Source organism: Bombus huntii, unplaced genomic scaffold (genome assembly GCF_024542735.1).
Source record: "Bombus huntii isolate Logan2020A unplaced genomic scaffold, iyBomHunt1.1 ctg00000074.1, whole genome shotgun sequence".
Taxonomy (NCBI): Eukaryota; Metazoa; Arthropoda; class Insecta; order Hymenoptera; family Apidae; genus Bombus; species Bombus huntii.
Genome location: NW_026099332.1, coordinates 431,533 through 452,967, shown reverse-complemented (window position 1 = coordinate 452,967; position 21,435 = coordinate 431,533). Strand labels below are relative to the sequence as shown.

Genomic DNA, 21,435 nt, shown 5'->3' with positions numbered 1-21,435 from the left:
CATGGATCAGTTGACCAATAGTCGTAGAGAGCATTCATTTTTACTGGTCTCGTTAGAACTGGTAGGCCTAAAAATTTCTTTATTTCTGTTCATTTCTTTGTTTTTGATGTAATTTTGTATTTATCTATAACTTAATAATGATACCTATTCGGTTCTCTCACCAGATACTCATTAAAAGAGTCATTTCCAATGAATAAATTTGCACTGCCTAAAACACATTCTGGAGAATTCGGCATGATTTTTATGTCGGGATGTCGTGGGACGACGACGCACTCAGTGCACTCCGCTTGTTTTCTTTTTTTTTTTTTTTTTTTTTTTTTGTACGTGGAGAAATACTCGTGGACACTCCACCTCTGCGGTAGCAGCAGAGCAGCGTCGGTCTCTTACCGACTAAAACTCCACGGTGGTCATCCTGACGTTTGACAGAAGTGTTCCCGGGGTCTCTCATGAATTACTAACAGTACACTCCTTGCACTCCGATCCTCTTGATCGAGCCAACAATGCAAATTTCCCTAACCGATTAATTTGTCGCTAGGGGAGGCCATCGCCCCCGAGGAGGCCGCGCGAAGCAGATCTTCGTCCCTCTCGCCCAATATGTGCTAATAATGGGAAGAGAAACACGGAGACCATAGGTGTTTTCTATGATTGAAAACACCGTAATTAGCACAACGTTTCGGCTGCGTCAGATCACTAGTTAATGCAGAGAACGGTCGTTGTGAATCCAAAATGTGTTGGGCAAAATCCGCGTTAATCGTGTGCTTGATATTCTTGTTCGTTGATTGCAACTGCCGACGGATACTTCTATTCCGATTTCAAATATCGTACAACTGCGAAGTTATCAGAGCAGAGAATATACGAACTTTAAAATTCTCACCTTAAATGTATGCGGAGTCAATCGCGTTCTATTATACAATTCGGCGGTTAATCGAACTTTGGCACTTATTTCGCTTGGGCAACCTTCGTAGTTAACACTTATAAATTTCGTTTGAAACAATTATTCGAGAGATAACTGGCAGAGTGACGGTGTAAACACTTCTATCGAAAGATGGTAGCTCTTGTTAATACTTATAAATTTCTACTAACTTGATTCCGATTAAGACAAACTGTAGTTAATACTTATAGATTTCAATTGAGACAGACTGACAGAGTGGAGGTGTAAACGCTTCAATTGACCAAATGGTAACTAACTTGTGACAAAATGTGAATATCGTAATTGCTAGCTTAAGCTGAGGTTTCGTTTTTTTTGGTTGTCTTGTTTACGCTGTATCTTAATTTCTCATATTCCCTTTTACCTGAGGAAACGCGGGTGCTGCTTATCTTCTGCTGAAGTTTCGTCTTCTTGATTATCCTATTTACACCGCTTATTGCATAACCTGAAGCGTCTGTCGTAAAGTTAAAGGGTTTGGAAAGATTCGGACATTGCAGAATAGGTTTTGCCATTAGCGCTGTTTTTAAATTGTTGAATGCATTTTCTTGATTCTCCGACCATTTAAAGGGGATGTCTTTGTTCAATAGTTGTGTTAATGGTTTTGCAATTTTGGAAAAATTAGGTATAAATCTTCGGTAGTATCCCGCTAGTCGCAAAAACTGTTTGATATTTTTTGCTTTCTTTGGTCGTGGAAATTTCGATACGGCTTCGATCTTCTGTGGATCGGGTTTTACACCATCTTCACTGATTATGTGTCCCAAATAACTTCGTGTCGTAGGAATTCGCATTTATCGGGTTGCAATCGCAATTTGGCTTCCATTAGTATTTCCATTAACTCGTTAGATTTAATTTCGTGTTCGTGAGGAGATCTTGAATAAATCACTATGTCATCCAGATTGTTCACAGAGAGTATAGTTTCAAAATTGAAATAATCGTTCTTGCTCAAGATTTAATGAATTGTCTGGAATAAAACAACTCTATCAACTTTCGATCTATTTCGTTCACAATTGTTCGCTGTATCAACCAGTGATTACGGTGTTTTCAACGCAGAAAACAAAACATATCTTATTAAATAAAATATAAGAATATAGACAAAATCACTCCAATAAAATAACACCCGCTGGGAACACATTTAGGCATATATACACACATGAACAAATAAGGCACTGTTACCAAGTAAAGTCAAAATCCACACACGGAGCATCCGGATACATCTCACGAAACCTATTTAAACACCATGAGAGTACGTCCGGACAAGTACCCGCCTGACCTGAGGAATGGTGGCGTAGGTAAGCCTCCAACACTTGATCAGGGATCTCCTCCCAAAAACGAACCTTGGCACAGGCATCTGTATCAACCACTTCGATCGAAGGAGAACTTGGCGGCAACTGAAGGGTGTCCTCATCGGAGAAGGTTAGATCAATAACCAAAAGGATCACCGAGACTCGACGATGGGGCTGGAGCCACACTATTGCTACCCTCTGTGGAAGACGATCCCTCCAGCCTCCTTAACCTCTGCCCACGAGCTTTTGCGCCGCCACGACGACCACGTTTCCTAGAACGTTTCGGAGGAGGTTTGAACGGCCTACGACTTTTTTTCTTCTTCTCACACTAAAATAAAACACACAAGTTTAAGAAAACGAACAACAATGCGAAACAGGATGAAGTCAAAACAAATTAAAATAATACATACTTCTACAGCTTCAGACATATCAGTATCCATGATCCAACATAACCTGTATTCATAAGGGAAAACATGAAAATGCAATAAACAAAATCGACACTACCAATCATACAAAATATCGAATAATCAAACACTATCAAAATCACTTATTACTATGAATTAATGCATATTATTACCTAAAAGGAAAAACTAACCTAAAAACTCGCCAAGCAAATCAAACTCGCCAAGCAGAACAAACTCGCCAAGCAAATTAACAATTATTACAAACTACCACTTGGCGCCATCTCCTATGGAATGACGTATCAAAAACTTGCCATTGGAATTTTAATAATTCTTGGGGAACATAGGAAATAGAGCGTGTTACACGTGCAAAGACTCGACTAACACTAAGTTGCCACACGCCTTGTACGTTTCATTGACATGAGCAAGGAAATTACCAAATACATCACAAATGCAACCTCAGCAAGGACAAAGCTGCCACGCGCCTGGCACGTTCCACTGGCATCAGTAGGGAAGGCCTGGGAAGCATCGCAGACGAAACATCAACAAAATACGAGCTACTACAATATCTACATTTTATCACGCACCTCGTATGTCACTAACACCAAACGAAACATGAGAAATTAAGAAGACGAAACTTCAGCAGCATCTACGTGTCTCAAGGATGTGGAAAATTAAAAATAGCTTAAACAAGATAATCAAGAAGACGAAACTTCAGCAGACTCCGTGTGTCCAAAAAAAGGTGAGATAATCAAGAAGACGGAACTTCAGGCGGCGAGGCGAGGTTCTCAAATTCTTTAATTACTATTGTAGGTGTGATAAATTCGTAATCTTTCGATGTGGTATTTATTACTCTTGTATATCCTTGTGCCTTATGGTTCTTCGCACCTACATTACCAAAATAGACTCCCTTGATTGGCTCGATTTTGGGAATAAATCCCTCTTTTATCTCCAGATTTGTAATGTTAATCGAACATTTGTAATGGTACCGAACTTCGTTTCCGCACGATTATCTTTTCTCTTGTATCGAAGGGGATATAAATATTTCCCCACTTATATGTTTTCGCTCGTAATCCAAACGAGCCTTGCATCCTGCGAAAAATTCGGATCCTAAGATTCCATCTTGATCGATCAGCAATGAGTCAACTACGTGAAAAATAACTTTTTTTTTTATAATTATTATTATTAACGTGGAGGAAATCCGCACGGACACCAGGTCGCTTCTGGGGAAATGCGGCGTGGTAATGCCGGACTCCAACCGACTAAAACCTCCACGATGACCGTCCCGGCAGCGGTCGAATAGGAAGAGCATGACGACATTTCGTCGTCGGATCTCACCGCCCCGCCGCGATTGCGGCGTCGCCGCATCCCATCCCGTGAGGGTCCCGGGCCGACGGTCATAACGTCGAGTTCCTCCAACCCTCTCCGAGACCCCCCAGTTCGTGTGTCCCCTTCGCCAGACGCATGAGCGTGTTCGGGGGCCTGGCGGCCCACCCCCGGACGGTCACGGTTGCTCGATGACGACTCGGGGCCCGTTTTACAACCCGCGGCTGCGCCGGTACTGTGGTATCCCTCCCCTGCACTGTAAACGATTTTTTGGTTCGTTTCTCTGTGCATTGTTATTCTGAAGTCGCCGAGGTCGTCAACAAGGGTTTCCATCCTGGTGCCACTCACTCTTTCGCACCCTGCCCCAGCAAAGGCCGGCGCAGGGTGACAGGGAGCCCCACAAGAAGGTGAGGTGAGTGGTCTTGGCAGATACGGGCCCACCAACTTCTCCGAGGTTCTTCGCACCGGATCGGCAAACTGGCGGGGGCCGAAGACGCCGACCAGTCACCACCCGGCTATAGGAGAACATTAGATTCATCGTGGTTTCCCGATGGGACCAGGGCGTGGTCCTACGCCCTGAGAACCCGTAGCCGCCTCGAGCTCCCCACGTGAAAAATAACTGGATTTCCCGCAACCTGCATTACGATTGCATGATTGCTGCAGCATGATTCCTGATTCGGATAAGGCAGGTTTCTTGATGACATTGATTTCTGATCCGGGGTCTAATAGTAAATTTGTCTTAGTTTTTAAATCTGGGGAAATTATTCTAGCGGTGGGAGTACTTGGAGTTTCGTTTATTTTTATTGAAATAATCCGGAGAGGTCGTCGTCCAAATCTGAGTCCGGCCGAACATATCCTTTAATTTGTTCCCGAAATCGTTCAAACTGTCTAGCTAACTGTCCTCTATGGCGAGGAACGCGTGCCCGCGAAGCTTATTCATTAATAATTTTACCAACTGAGGCTCCTGATGCCGCGGAATCATGTTTCGTGCGCGCTCGCATGCTCTTAAATATTGAAATACTGAGGGTCGATATCTGTCGAATATTGGTACTGACTCGATCGCGTCTTTTAACTTCATTTGTTGGGGGCTATCGTCTGTCGGTATTGTCACCTAGGGAATTATCGGCGGTGATACGGGTGTCTCGATTTCCTTTTTTGTCTTGAGTGAACGCATATCGTCTTTTAATTCATTGATCTTTGTACTCATGTCGGCTATTACTCGTAAATTCGCATCGCATTCGCATCTCGCGTCTCCCCTATTTTCCCGTAGTTGGGACAAAGACTGTTTGTCTGTTTGAAGGACTTTAGTTGACTAAATCTTAAGATTTATAACGGGCCCTCGAGCTAGCCGAACATGTACTGCGGAGACGCATCGACATCTGGCAATCATCTTACTCGAAGAATAGGGTCTGCGTGTGGCGAGCCACGGGGCAGAAACCGTTGGAATGTTTACTGTCGCGTGTCGTCACGAATATTTCTTTTAAGGAGAGCTATAGAATTACTCCATACCTTTGTTAGACAAAGCGTTCATACCGTGACCGCGGCTACGTTCGGCGACTGACTGTCGCCTCAATCCCAAGCTCATTATCACAACTCTCGAACAATTACAATTGGACTGGGTGACTGTAATTATTTAATTACAGCTATGGTAGATTCTGAATTACAATGTTACGGGATTTTCCCAAAATTCCAAAGGGAATGCTCCGGTGTTCTTTCATCTCCGACATATTAATAAGGAACCATTTGGCTGAATAACGAAAAAACATATAAAGAGTTCTTTAGATTATGTGACGCGGTCAAAATCAAATTTCAGGAGTTGAATTTAAAAACATTTTGTCCCTATGAATTCACAACCTCCAAAGCTTCGAAATCCACACATATTTCTTCCTTCAGATGATTCTGTGATTACATTAGGGTTGTGAAGACATATTTTAAGTGAAACTAATTGTTTTAACTCGTAATTATTGTTAAAATAAGAATATTTAATGACAATTAATAGTTATTAAAAAATGTATAGGTTTCACTAATTGCTATTAATTTTTACTAACTAAAAATATATTTTTAGCATAAGAATATTTAATAACAAATAATTTTTAATAATTTTTATTGGGTAAAAATTAACTCTTAAAATAAAATTATTTAATAAAAATTAATAGTTACTAATTCGGCTGCAATGGTCGGATCGCAAAACAGCTTCCAAGCCAGTCAAATGCGTGTGTCACGTCGAAGACAGAAGAAATCATGAAACCAATAGATCGCTGGTGATCTCCTCTTCTTGCGTCGCAGTAAATATATTCGTACGTTTCACGAATAACGTGAAGGAATTGAACTTCGTATAAGATGATGGAAATTTTATTGTATAAATCCAACGGAGTGACGGTTCAAAGTGTTACAGAATAATTAACAGAATAATGTGTTGAGCGCTAATGTAGGAGGGTTTTTATATGGAGATTTTAGTCCCTTTGGAGGGGTTATCGTCCGATGTATATCAGAGGCGGCTATTCAGTTGCTGTTTTGTTATTATTTCGATAGCTGTGGCATGCAGGATGTTTCGTCTACTTTATTACTGTTTCTGAGCGGGTGACAGGTGCATCAGACGCAATGCAATACTTGAAACTTGCTTGTTGAAAAATAGAAGCAGTGCTGTCCATGATATTAACGCTGCGGTATATGTGTCAACACAAACATGGCATACATATATTGGAACTAGTGCGGCTATGGATATCGCCCATGTGATTCGAGTTTTAACAAACATAGCCGCGTATGGCGCAGGGGTACCGGAAGAAATCCGTCCTTAATTAAAGCCTTATATGTACATTATTTTTCTTCCAACTATATTATCACTAATTCCTTTATATCCTATTTCTCTTAGGTTTTTATTTATACCCGTCGTTATTCTTCCCTTTGCTCTTCCTTTTTTCCTTACTGTCATTGCTGCCCTGCATTTCCAGTCGAATTCTTTGGGTAGTCTATATTTTAACTTTTCTCTTTTGTCCTTACTTATTAGCCCTGCTACATTTCAGAAGCACGTTTTCATCCCCATTGTAGTCCCCCCTCCTGTTCCTCTTTTTTCATTTTCCTTCCCCTCTCTTTCTTTCTTCCTCCAGCCTCTCTTCGTTTTCGTTCCACCTGTACCATTTGTTTTCTATTGTTAGTTTCTTGTATCCTGTCCTTACATATTCGCCTTGTTCCATTCTTTCTCTGGCTACCCTTCTTATGTGTTGCTTCCCATCCCTTTCTTTTTTTGTCAGCCTTTTCCCCCTTGCTTTTCCCATTTGCTTTTCTCCTTCATTATCCTTATTTTTTCCTCCATTGATTTCATCGTTGCCACTATTATTGTGTTCTTGCCCCCCCCCCCCACCCCCACCCCACCTTTATCATATGTGCTTTTTCTACTTCTGCCCCTATCCTCATTTTTTCGTTTATAAACTCCTTTACTGTCTCTTCATTGCTTCCTTCGTTCCAGTCCACTCCCTTGATTACTATGTTTCTTCTTCTTTCCTCTCTCTCTGCCCTGTCCTGATCCTCTCCAATTCTTCTGATTCTACCCAATAATTCTTTCTTTTCCCATTCCCACTCTCCTTTCTCTCTGTCTGTCTCTCTTTCCCTTCTTTCCCTTCTTTCCCTTTCCTCTTTCATTTCTCTCTTCAGCTCCTCCACTTGCTTTTCCAATATATATATATTTATATATTTTATTTCCTCGATCATTGCCTCGAATCCTCTTTCCATTTTCTCTATTTTTTCCACCACTGCCTCCATTACTTTCTCTCTGGCTGGTGTCTCTTTTTCTGTCGTGCTGTATTTGTCCAGTGTATTTTTGAAGACTGCTTTACCAGTACTCCTTGGTCTTCCCCTGTTTGTCGCCATCTGCCGTTTCCCTACCTTACTTTGTTTTGCCGCGCTTCTAGCCTCCTAACCTCTTCTTTTCTAGTTTTTCTTATTTGTAGCTTTCTCTCGTTCTTGTCTCCTTTTTCGCTTTTCTTTTGCCTTCTCCTCGTATGCTCACTCTTTATTTTCCCTTCTTCATGCCTCTTTATGCTTCCTGTTCCTTTTTCCCTTCACACTTCACTTTTTCCACAGAGATCTCCGTCCGTGTGTTACCCTCGGCCCGAACCGAACCGAAAGCCCAAGTAAGGATTACTATTTTTGGCAAGCGAGTTTATGTAATTGTCCATTTTGTCGTGATATGCTTTAGAGAATTTTGTGTGCACTTAGTATCGATGTTAGTATAGTTGATTGGAAGGTTTCTGTTTTCTTCATATTTGATTTGGTGGCAACCATGCCCCATTTTTGTAGTTCATAAGACCAGGCTGCATATGTCTGATTTAGATTTTCTTGCTACGAGCTACATGGAATTTCTGATTAGATGTAAGTGTTTAGTTTTTTCTTGTATGTGTTTCTTCCAGTTCAACTTATGACCCAGATGTAACTCCAGATGTATTTAACGAAAGTTGTCTGTTGGATTTCCTGATTTAACAATTTGTTTGAGTTTGGATCTAAGATAAGGTCACTGCAGCAATGGCTTAATGCGTCAACATGTGACATTTTCACATTCAATTTTGTCTTGAGATGAGATCTGGGATCCAGACTGTGTTAAAAGCTTTTTCGAGGTCTATTAAGCAGGCGGCTACTCGTTGTTTTGCGTTTAGGGCTCAGCAGATGTCCGACGTAAGTTTGTTTATTGCGTGGATTGTGGAGTGGTTGTGCCTGAAGCCAAATTGATTTTCTGCGATTATGTCATTTTGTGTGCAGATGGAAGTTAGGGGGTTGTTTATAATTATTTCAAGTACTTTGCTTATGTTGGGGAGGAGACTTATGGGTCGTAGGTTTGCGGGCGATGAGCCGTCTTTGTCTTTTTTTGTAATAGCTATCAATTTGGCTTTTTTCCATTTTCTGGGGAAATATGTGTTGTTTAGAGCATTGTTGAAGAGTACTGTGTAGTACCATTTTATTTTGTTCGGTAGGCGCTTGAGTAAAACGTTTGGGATGCCGTCGAAGCCGGAGGATTTTTTGTTGTTTAGTTTGGAGAAGATTGTGTTTGGTTGATTGTAATTTGTGAAGTAGTTTATTTCTGGATCTGGTTGTTTGGGGTTGTCTGCGGTGTTTTCGTTTGAGAATGTACAGACTGTTTTGTTTAGCGTTTTGTCTTGTTCCATTTCATTTTTAAGTTTGTTTCGGTGATGATAATTCTGTTTAGTTGATCTCGTCCCATGTGTTCGTTTTGTGTGTGTATTTTGGAAAAGTGGGTGCCGATGATGTCTAGTTTTTCCGTTGTTTTAGTTATTATGAAGTTACCCTCGATGTCTTTGGTGGTGTTGTGTATTGTTATACCTGCTTCTTGGATGAGGGAGGTTTCTTCTGGGGGCAATTTGAGAGGTGGGATGGAGCTTTGTCCTTTTGGTCTGAAGATTTGATTTATTTGTGGGAACATGTTGGCTGAGTCGTTTTTGGAGATGTTTCTTATTTTATTTGTCCAGTAATGGTTTATAGCGTTTGCGAATTCTCGTTTCATTTGCGCTTTTATTTTGTATAGTAGGTACTTTAGGAATTCTAATTCTTCTCTTTCGTCGTAAAAGGCACCGGAAAATTGTCTTTCACGGTGATCTTATTTAATTCCCCGTAGATGACGCAGAGATGCATTTTTTATTCTTTTTCCGCACTAATACAACAAGGGATTGCGTATGGTGAATTGCTTGGTCTGATCATTTCTTTCTCGTACAAATCGTCCAAAATTGAAAAATCGGCCGATATGCCGACAGCAATGTCGCCGTTCGGCCCTCTTTACGGAGTAAGACCAGCCTCGCCGTCCGCCACGCTCGTGGGTAGACTCCCTCCCTCAGACATCTCGTGTAGAGGCGCCGAAGTTTGACAACGAGATGGTGGCGTACGGTTTATATATATATATATATATATATATATATATATATATATATATATATATATATATATATATATATAAACATATATATAAACATATATACAAGCATATATATAAACATATATACAAACATATATATATATATATATATATATATATATATATATATATATATATATATATATATGTATATGTGTATATTAGTTAGTTAGAGGAGGTAGAACAAGAATTTTCGCGTTGATGGATTGGATAAGAATGTGAATTTTCGTTGTTTGATATAAATTTATTCCCACGTTTGCCTTCTTCTCTTTTAATTTCGCTATAGTAGTTTGTCGTTAGAACCAAAGCTCAGTTCATTTACTACGATGGTTTCTATTGCCACAATTTTCTTGCCCTTCGAGTTTAATAATCGAGGATGATTCCAACGATCCTCTCTGTGTGGGGTTCGTGTGGTTTCGCAAGCTTTGCCCAAAGACGGGCAATATTTTGACAACAGTGGGAGGAGGAATGCGAAGGTCGATGGGTGTTTTCGATAATCGAAAACACCGTTTGCACATGCCAACACAGCGAACGATCCTTTGGTTAAATTTTCGAAGGGAAATTGTTCTGCTATTTCTCTCTTACAATCGCATGCAATGATGGCAAGAATATCGGTAAATAGCAATTCCGGTATTGCTCTTAATTTTCGATTGACCCCGACGATGTATTTAATGGTCCTCTCTGTGCGGGACTTGTGTGATTTCGCAAGCCTTGCCCAAAGACGGGCAATGTTTTGCCAACAATGGGAGGAGGAATGCGAAGATCAGTAGGTGTTTGAGTAGCTGAAAACACCGTTCGCACAAGCCGACACAGCGGACAACCCCTTTGTTTAAAGTTTAAACAATGATTCTATCTTCAAAACCGTTCACGAAAATAAAACGAGATCGATGATAGGAAGTTCTAATTCGATTCTCGAGGGCAACGAAATTATCAGTGAAGAAGGAAATTTTCAAAATTAATTTTCTTACCTTGAGGAGTAGGTGCTGTCTGGCGCTATTACCTCAGCTGCTCCGGTGGTCGTCGATGTTTTTGTTGGGTTTATTACTTGAACTCGAATATAGTTTACTATCAACGTTTACTTTATTTATCTATTTCGATACAGACTGAACAATTTACTAACTGGATTAATACCGCAATTACAATGCCCGTTTCTGTCTAAGCGATGAAATGAGGACTTCAAAGATAAAATTTTCTTTTTACTTAGTCGCGGCTCTCTTTTCTTGACCGAAAAACTAAAGACCCCGAAACGCAAAATACTGTACAAAATTTTTAAACGCAATGATGAGCGCAATAACGAACGTAGTAACAATGAACACAAAGAGTGAACAAAATAATAATGAACCGTAATAACAATGATCACTAAGAATGAATACAAAAATAATGAGCACAATATGGTACGTAAATTATAATGAGCACAAAGAATGATTAAAATAATAATGAGCGCTGCGTTATGTTGCTACGCTTATTTATAATGCCATCCCCCACGGAGTGGTGGTCCACTGGGGCTTCACTTCCGTGGGAATCGGGATGTTGCAGTTTGGGTTTCCTGAAATCGTACGTGAGACTGTCTTCTCATATCTATGATTCTTACCTCTGAATGAAAATCGACGCATCATAATAGTGTGATGCTGGTAGTGAACATCTTAAGAGAATCTTAATTAGCCTAGGCCCTGTTTTTAATATTTGATTTCATTCGACTGCATGTGGCCTTCTTTCATCTACTGGCCGTCGGTTTTTCGTAATCGCCACGCAAGCACGTGTTGCCGTACGGGTATATGTGTCGCTATCGAGTTTTACTGCCTCGGCTCCCATTGTTGGCATAACATACGGTCAGCGTTACAGTTACGTAATTATTTCATTCTAACCACTTCTAGTTAATTATGATTGCGACAATAGATCATGGGAGTTGTGGTGTCTTCACAAGAGATACCCTGCTTTCTCCCATGGGTTATTTACATTTTCCATTTCTGCTGCTATATTTTTATTGATTGTAGTATAATTTGACATTAATTGATGTACGGTACAAGGAGAAATGAGAACATTCTCCCATGAGAATATTATATGTTTTACCAGTTTATATTTTTTAAATGTTATATTTTATAAATTATATACATGCAGAAAAGATATGAAAGTTATAGAAGGAAATCTAAATAGAATCTTGTTATATTTTTTATCGATTACTATTAAGGTGTTTTGAAAGCAAAATGATAGCTTATACGCAATATTTTATTGTTTTACTTCTCATTAAATTATGCAAGTAAATCAGTTTGTCAATCAAAGTAAGACTATATATACATTACAAATAACTGTAACGTCTTAAAAATTACAAAATTCATTAATGGATATTGAAACATGGTAACATAATCCTTAGAAAGGTCTGTGAAATATAACACAAGGGTGAGCAGAGAGCAATCGCCGGTATCAACGAATGCCAAAGGATATGCCAAAATAGTAGGTCTTATTAAACGATCTTTTATTAAACGATCAACGCTTTTGCAACGATGTAAACATTTGAAACATCCAACATTGAAACGCTGGATATTTCTCGCCTCTCGCCGTAGAGAAAAGCTATAGAAATTACGAAAGTACGTATGCAGTGTAGGAAGTATCGAAGAAAGGATGTATTTAGTGATGGAAAATAATTTGACTCGAATGCGTTAGATGTTCCTAAGAATCATGCAGTACTAAACCATTATTCAGATAAAAGAAAAGGAGAAGAAAAGTGGAAAGATTAGAAATGATATACTTGCGTTGCGAACTTTGGGACGGAAACGGAAAGAAGATGCGCATGATACGTTTAGAATATGAACATGTTGGGTAGTGGAGAAATAACACTTATAGATATATGGAAGGAAAAAAATAATAACGGATGGATTTTTTCGTTCGTGCACTTAAATCAGATGATCATGTGGTTAGTATGAATTTCTGTAATAACGTCATTGGAAGAAATGGAGTTAATTATTCCTGCGCGATATAAAACGCAGCATACGCCAACCTCCTAATTATGGAAATTTTCATCGCTTTATAGACGAATATATTTGTATGATTTGAATGTACAACTATCTCTAAAGAAATTACATGTAGAATTTTAGCATGTTTCTCTTGGCATAAAAATTGTGCAATATGATCAAGCAACAGTGATATAAAATAATATCACGTTGCAGTTTATCTGAACGAAAAAACGAAATATTTACTTGTGTAATATTCACAAATAAAACTATGCAATTACCAGAGATATCGCAATCGATCGAAAATGTTGCACGATTCAAAACAGTTTCTTAAAAAAAGTGGAAAGAAGTGTTGGTTTATTAGATCATGTGAAACAAGAAAGTATTCACATAATGACAACTCCGAGGCTCTACTTCCTAGGATTATAGGATTTGAAGGTGCAGTTCTACCCCAGAAATGCTTGTAGAGCCTCTTCACCTCCCTTGCCTCTGGCGGTTGCCTGCCTGGTTCTAAGTAAGCCAAGTCATTGTTAACAATTACATCGGTCAACATCCTTGGACACATTTTAAAGATCTCCTGACAGCATGCGTTGACCCAAGATGACGGCATGCAGATAGGTTGTGTTCGCGTCGCTTCGTACACTGTCCGTGTGTACAAACAGTACGCCACGAATGTAATCCAGATGTCTTCACGTGGGCAGACGCCACCCGCCACCCGCCACCCGCCACGAATGCAAGCATGGTTTTGCAACCCTTGAAAACGCAAAAGCCTGAAAAAGGGGCAGAGTGGTCAACCCCTAAAGATACTAATATAAGCGCTACATCGATAAAGCAAAACAGCCCAGAAATCAAGAAGCGGTCTGATGAAGAGAAGGAGGATACTAAAGAAGAATCGCGGCCAATACCCGACATAAGGGAACGAGCTAGCGATATGGAAAAGAGGGTCCTACCATTCTGCCACGACCCAAGCAACAAAGTTAACAAGGGCAAACCGCAACGATAATGCGTTACTTTAAGGATATGGGAGGATTTGTGGAGAATCTCCTGCCCCACAACTGTCATCTAGCCGGAAGGCTAGAACAAGCTAAAAGCTAAGAATAAGGAAACTGCGATATTAAGCGCTGTGAGTAAGTCGCTGGAAGCCAGCAAGCGGCTTAAAACGGCCGTTAAGAAAACAACGAAGGCCGAGCCAAAACAGCTCTCGTACGCGGAAAAAGTGAAGATGGCCAGCAATAAAGCGGACAAATGGCGGTAAAACCACCGAGAAATGTGGTTATAATCCGGTCGGAAGTTGAGGATGGTGAAATAAGAACCAGCGGAGAAGCGAGCGACGCGCTATTCACGCTAGTAATCCCCCGTAAAGGGGGAATACAAGTCACAGCAGTTGAAAAAAAAATAAGCGACACCGGCCTAATCGTGGAAACGACGAAGGACTGAAGCCGGAAGGACTGAAAGCGTTCACAGAGGATGTACAGAATACACACATAACGTACGGACATTCGGAGAAAAAATAAAATAATCAGATGACTCATGCGAAAAATCGTTCTTCACATAAGTGGATGAATATCTGAAAAATATTCGAAATTCGAACATCTTACACATGTTCGCACATTTATCGAGAAGTGAGTTGTGTATTATACAATTTTTCTAGATGTATATGTTTTTTTGTCACATAAATGTTATTAGGCCAGTTGCTGAACAAGAGCATAAAGATTCATCACTTTGAGCAGAGGCATATGCTTGTACGAGTTTAAAATAATCTTCTTACCATTGAAATCTATCCATAGTTACGCTATAAATTATAATACAATTTGTATATTGTATTTGTATTCAACGGTACATCTCAACTGAACAAATGTATTGCGTAACAACTATTTATCACTAAAGCGAAGATGTCTAACCCAATCGAATTTTATTGTCAATGTTAGTATTATTTTAGAAATGATATAAATAGTAAAAATGAAAAGGAAACAACTTTTAATTCTCTGATAATTTAATAAGAGGAGCATCTAACGCTCCTTTTCTCTCAATCTGTTTAGCAATAATTTTATTCACTAATTTTTCGAGAGCTTCAAATATGATCTCACTGCGCTCAAGACTGTCAATAGACAACGTGCAGAGAAAACTTTGGTGCCTCATCTGTGAAATGCTGTCAAAAAGGCTTTAAGTGAAAACATACATACATGCCTGTATGAAAACTGCAACTGCTCATGAATTCAATTTCGACTCGGATTTGAGAATCCTATAAGATATCATTTTAAACTATACTAAATATATAGAGTACGCTGTCCCGCGTATCCTGAAGATATCTTTAAAATGACGGTCCTACCAAATTAAATTCAGACTGTTTTCTGAAACTGCTTAATCAAATGATGCATTGATTTATTTATAGTAGTAAATGTGGGCATCAGAAATTTGCTCCGTCCATTTGAAAGTCCATCGAACTCGGTCTATTTATCACCGTTACGAAACATATATACTCTAGTAGGAACATTCCTAACACGATAATGCTTAGAGGAAAGCACGCCAGAATCGCTGTCTCTCAAATCCATTCAATGAATAAGAGACGAATGAAGATGCGTATTATAGTTATATGCAAGTATCCGTAAAGTGGTGTGAGACGTTCGAACAGGTTTGTTCGATGAAAATCAGCTACATACTCTGTTCCGGGTGAAGAAATGAGCCGCAAGTGGAAAATGGTGAAAAGGGAAGGGGAAATAAGGAGAATACAAAGAGTTGATGAATGTAAGGAATGGAAGCTGAATCTCAAAATAAAGAACAAGAAAAAACAAGCTACTTACGATAACACGATTGCTAGTCATCTGTTCTCGATGACGATTGCCTATACCACCGCCCTTGTTGAATATTTTAGCAGTTCTAGTATATTTGAGCATATTATATTTATATTTCGATGCACACTACCACTTCGACCATTTATTTCCGTGATTATGACTGAGGAACAAACAGAAGATACTTATCGTAAATGAAATTTAAGCAAGAAGGAACTTTTTGCGATGTTAACTCCAAATGAGAAAATATGTATATATCAGTATGGATCATGACCTGCCTATTTTTACATTAAATGTTTTGAAAAGTTGTATTTCAAAGCATGGCGTGGTTTTCGTCGAAGGAAATCGTTTCAAATAGTGAAAGAGCAAAATTATATAACTCTGAAAGAATAATATAATTTAACATGAAAATATTAAAAAACTGAGTACATCGAAATATAATAGATATTTTACAAGGGAAGTAAAAATATAGGTAAATAAATATAAGTAAAAAAGTATAAGAAATCATTTATTTTTTCTAAAATATATTTTGTATGGCGCGTGCTATCATTTTGTTATCTCAAATTTATCTTCTATTTATATTTCTTTACATAATTTTCACAATATATTTATGAATTAGATGTATTTTCATAACCTACTACTAGCGTTCTACTAGCGAGTTTTCGCATGCTCAATGAGATATTGAGTAGTATAGGAAGTGCATAAATATGTATTTTTTATGTATCTTCAAACACGAACTAGAATATCGAGCATGTTATCATTTTCCTGTGGATTGTAAAATGATCAACTGTGGTTGATAAATTAACAAATTGTAAAAATTTGTCGATTTGTAGTACGAGTGCGGAGTGCGAGTAGTAACGATAGTGAACACACAATTGAATACCCAAACGACAAACTCCTGAGCTTTATACTTATTTTTACGTGGGTCCAAACTTTATCGATTCGATATAGGCTCCGACCGCTCTGGGTTATTTAAAATATATGTCGGGTTAAGATCGGAATTTTGGGCGCGTGACAACTCTTCGCGTGGACTAGCCAATGTATGTCCCATTGTATCGGCACCTCCGAGGTAACCTCACACGTGGCTAGGCCCGCTCTCGAGGCCGCATGCCGCCACAATCACACTTCTCGGAAAACCCATACAACCACTCGTCAGACCTCCGTTAGGCAAAACGTTTATCTCGTGACCGTGGCTACGTTCGGCGACCAATTGTCACCTCGAAGCCAATCTCGCTATCACTAATTTTAAACAATTACAGCTATAATAAAATCTAGGCTAAAGTACTAGAGGATGTTTCGAAAATTTCCAAGGAAAGGCTTCGGCTTTCCTTTCATCTCCGACATATAGGTAGAGAAATAGGAAAGGATAGGGGAAGACGTTTGGATATAGTGGATTTGAAGTACAATTTCATTCGCAAAATATAGTGAACCAAGAAAGAACCGTGGAAAGATTTGGACATTTGTGCGCTTCATGTGACGCTGGAGAGAAGAAAAGAAAAAAGAAACGAGAGGGAAGAGACCAAAAGAATGAAAAATAAAACCTTTCTTCACAAAAGACAGAAAAGATTCACTATGCATATTATTCGCTTCGCCTTATCGTTATCCACGTACGCACGCACGCACGCACGCACATTCACGGTTTCACCTTATACACTTGTTGTGTACTATCGTATCATTTTACCGACCAGTAGCGGTTGAAAATCCTATGTACTGTCTACCTCTCACTCGGTCGCAGATACATCGTTGAAGCCAGTTTAGACTCTAGCTCTGTTTAGACTCTAGGATATCGCGCGGGAATATACGCGCTTTTTCTCATACCTATAGAAATGTTAACTCAAATTTGGCGAAATTACTTATAATATTTATATTGATATTTATTTGATCTATTAGAATCGTTTTTAGATTAATATTTATATAATATTCCATAATCCATACAATGATTTTCCTCAAGCAAATAATAATTTAATATTTTTTTAAAAGTGTGATATCGTCCAAAACAATCGCTTCTGTGTAATGGAACATTGCAATGCAAAATTTACAGACAAAACATGTTCTACTTCTTTTCTTTTTTAATTGTGCAAATTCTACATTGGGGTTTTGGGGCTTTTTTACTCCGACGACTAGACACTATGTTTATAAGTTTATGTTTTCCGAAATTTGATAGTCTTTGTGGGTGATCTAGTCTGGATGATCTGCTTGTCAGCTCATAAGTGTTTGCTGTACTAGATATTTCTTCGTCGTTTTCCTTTGATCCACAATCTTCTATCCACGAAATTATCACTTTTTGCAGGAAATTTTTTATATGTATTCTTATTCTATGGCCCATAATCATTCCCGTTGGGGCCCCGGGAGCATCTCCTTTCGTCCCCTCGTAGTGGTGATCCCCACCGCTTGCCCTTCACCGTCGTTACTTCTGAGGTGATGGGCGTGATAGGTATTGAAGGAACACTCGAATATGTTTAACAATAAATATTTATTAACAAAATATATTCGGTGAGTATACTTGACGTAAAACTCGCGGTTATTAATTTCGGTTCGCGGTTCGCGGTTCGCGGTTCGCGATTACAAGTTCGAACTCGGGTAGATTCGGGTAGATACGATTCGATATGCGCTACGAGTTCGGACGATGATTGCCTGAGATGTCGAGCAACTCGGATCAGTGATTGCTGCCAACTATCAACTATCAATTCGGACAGGCGTCTCGCGACTGACTTTCCGTCACGATGATGCTGGATAGGAAAAACTATGATGGGGTGTGTCTAAGGATACGAGATCATCGGATTCGTTTAGGAAAGCGTTGGTTCGGAAAGTGAGGGAAGTGGACGTCGTTGTTAATTGGCTAAATTTTGAGTTGGTGGTTGGAAAAGGATACTAACCATCCTTGAGAGAAAGATGCTAGTAGGAAGCGTCGTACGTGAGAAAAGCAGATTTCCCGTATCTTCCCGTAGTAGGTGGTAGATTTAGGGACTATTGGGATAAAGACTGTTTGTCCGTTTGAAGGACCTTAATTAACAAAATCCTAAGATTTGTAGCGGGCCCTTAGGTTAACTGAAAATATTCTGTAAGAATGTATCAGTATCTGGCAATCACTTGTCTTGTATAGGGTCTTTGTGTAACGAGCCACGGGACAGAAACCGCTGGAAAGTTTGCTGTCGAGTGTCGCTACACTTCCTTCTGTTACTGCCCTCTTAGTACACATTCCTTGGTCAGCCGTTCCACCGTCTTCTGGCGACGACTGACCTCACTCTCCAGAAAGCGCACCCTCCTCCGCAGATATGCGCTGTCCGCGTGTTCATGTCCGTGAATCGGTTAGCTGTCCTTCTCGGTCCCTTCTCTTTCATCCGATTCCATCTTTATATCCTCTTTCCGCGCGTCGTCGCCGCCAACGGCACCGTCGCGGATGCAGAGACGGCAGAGATCGGCCATTGTTGAGGCGACGGCGGAGGTGGTGGTGATGTCACGTAAAATAACAAAATAAAAAAGGAATTTGAGGTGAAAAATAAAAAAAGAAAACTTTATTTTTTTTCTAACATCAATACACTTTACAATCTACCTCCGAACTCTAGGCGTGACTTTCTAAGACTGACTCTTATGATTTTACTTTCGATCGGATCCGATTACTTTCTTTTGTCATCCCTCAATATCCCCACCGTCCATGCATTTGCTAGGCGTCCGCGATCGTTGCCACGTGCTCTTTCTTCTAGAACCTTCGGTGGAAGGACCGTTGGGATGTTGATGGTTCATTAGGCACTTCAGCGATATACATTGTCGCCGAGTGCCGCCACATCTTTATCTCTATCGTCAGTCCGTCGGATTTGAAGTATGCCGGTCGTGACAGTGACCACGTGCGCCGTTGGAGTTCAGCGCTGGACGCTTTCGCCCTCCATGAGGCCAACCTTGACCCAGTAATCTTCCGGTATGATCGCTTGCCGAGAGCGTTCACAACGGTCGAAGAGGAAGAACACGATGATATTTCGTCGTCGAATTGTTGCAAAAATTCCAACTCTGCGTTATTTGTAAAAATCTGTTTCTGCTTATTACTTGCGAGAAGAATGGAGTTTCCATACATGGATCAGTTGACCAATAGTCGTAGAGAGCATTCATTTTTACTGGTCTCGTTAGAACTGGTAGGCCTAAAAATTTCTTTATTTCTGTTCATTTCTTTGTTTTTGATGTAATTTTGTATTTATCTATAACTTAATAATGATACCTATTCGGTTCTCTCACCAGATACTCATTAAAAGAGTCATTTCCAATGAATAAATTTGCACTGCCTAAAACACATTCTGGAGAATTCGGCATGATTTTTATGTCGGGATGTCGTGGGACGACGACGCACTCAGTGCACTCCGCTTGTTTTCTTTTTTTTTTTTTTTTTTTTTTTTTGTACGTGGAGAAATACTCGTGGACACTCCACCTCTGCGGTAGCAGCAGAGCAGCGTCGGTCTCTTACCGACTAAAACTCCACGGTGGTCATCCTGACGTTTGACAGAAGTGTTCCCGGGGTCTCTCATGAATTACTAACAGTACACTCCTTGCACTCCGATCCTCTTGATCGAGCCAACAATGCAAATTTCCCTAACCGATTAATTTGTCGCTAGGGGAGGCCATCGCCCCCGAGGAGGCCGCGCGAAGCAGATCTTCGTCCCTCTCGCCCAATATGTGCTAATAATGGGAAGAGAAACACGGAGACCATAGGTGTTTTCTATGATTGAAAACACCGTAATTAGCACAACGTTTCGGCTGCGTCAGATCACTAGTTAATGCAGAGAACGGTCGTTGTGAATCCAAAATGTGTTGGGCAAAATCCGCGTTAATCGTGTGCTTGATATTCTTGTTCGTTGATTGCAACTGCCGACGGATACTTCTATTCCGATTTCAAATATCGTACAACTGCGAAGTTATCAGAGCAGAGAATATACGAACTTTAAAATTCTCACCTTAAATGTATGCGGAGTCAATCGCGTTCTATTATACAATTCGGCGGTTAATCGAACTTTGGCACTTATTTCGCTTGGGCAACCTTCGTAGTTAACACTTATAAATTTCGTTTGAAACAATTATTCGAGAGATAACTGGCAGAGTGACGGTGTAAACACTTCTATCGAAAGATGGTAGCTCTTGTTAATACTTATAAATTTCTACTAACTTGATTCCGATTAAGACAAACTGTAGTTAATACTTATAGATTTCAATTGAGACAGACTGACAGAGTGGAGGTGTAAACGCTTCAATTGACCAAATGGTAACTAACTTGTGACAAAATGTGAATATCGTAATTGCTAGCTTAAGCTGAGGTTTCGTTTTTTTTGGTTGTCTTGTTTACGCTGTATCTTAATTTCTCATATTCCCTTTTACCTGAGGAAACGCGGGTGCTGCTTATCTTCTGCTGAAGTTTCGTCTTCTTGATTATCCTATTTACACCGCTTATTGCATAACCTGAAGCGTCTGTCGTAAAGTTAAAGGGTTTGGAAAGATTCGGACATTGCAGAATAGGTTTTGCCATTAGCGCTGTTTTTAAATTGTTGAATGCATTTTCTTGATTCTCCGACCATTTAAAGGGGATGTCTTTGTTCAATAGTTGTGTTAATGGTTTTGCAATTTTGGAAAAATTAGGTATAAATCTTCGGTAGTATCCCGCTAGTCGCAAAAACTGTTTGATATTTTTTGCTTTCTTTGGTCGTGGAAATTTCGATACGGCTTCGATCTTCTGTGGATCGGGTTTTACACCATCTTCACTGATTATGTGTCCCAAATAACTTCGTGTCGTAGGAATTCGCATTTATCGGGTTGCAATCGCAATTTGGCTTCCATTAGTATTTCCATTAACTCGTTAGATTTAA

The 21,435-nt window shown here is 39.7% G+C and overlaps 1 long non-coding RNA gene across 1 annotated transcript; it reads right to left on the bottom strand.

The window, feature by feature from the left end:
• Positions 1–1,777: 1,777 nt before the first annotated feature.
• Positions 1,778–2,911, bottom strand: LOC126876419 (uncharacterized). Its single transcript, XR_007694182.1, has 3 exons — positions 2,807–2,911; positions 2,622–2,664; positions 1,778–2,539 (listed from the first exon to the last, which is right to left on the bottom strand). It is a non-coding gene; the product is annotated as an uncharacterized LOC126876419 (long non-coding RNA).
• Positions 2,912–21,435: the final 18,524 nt, after the last annotated feature.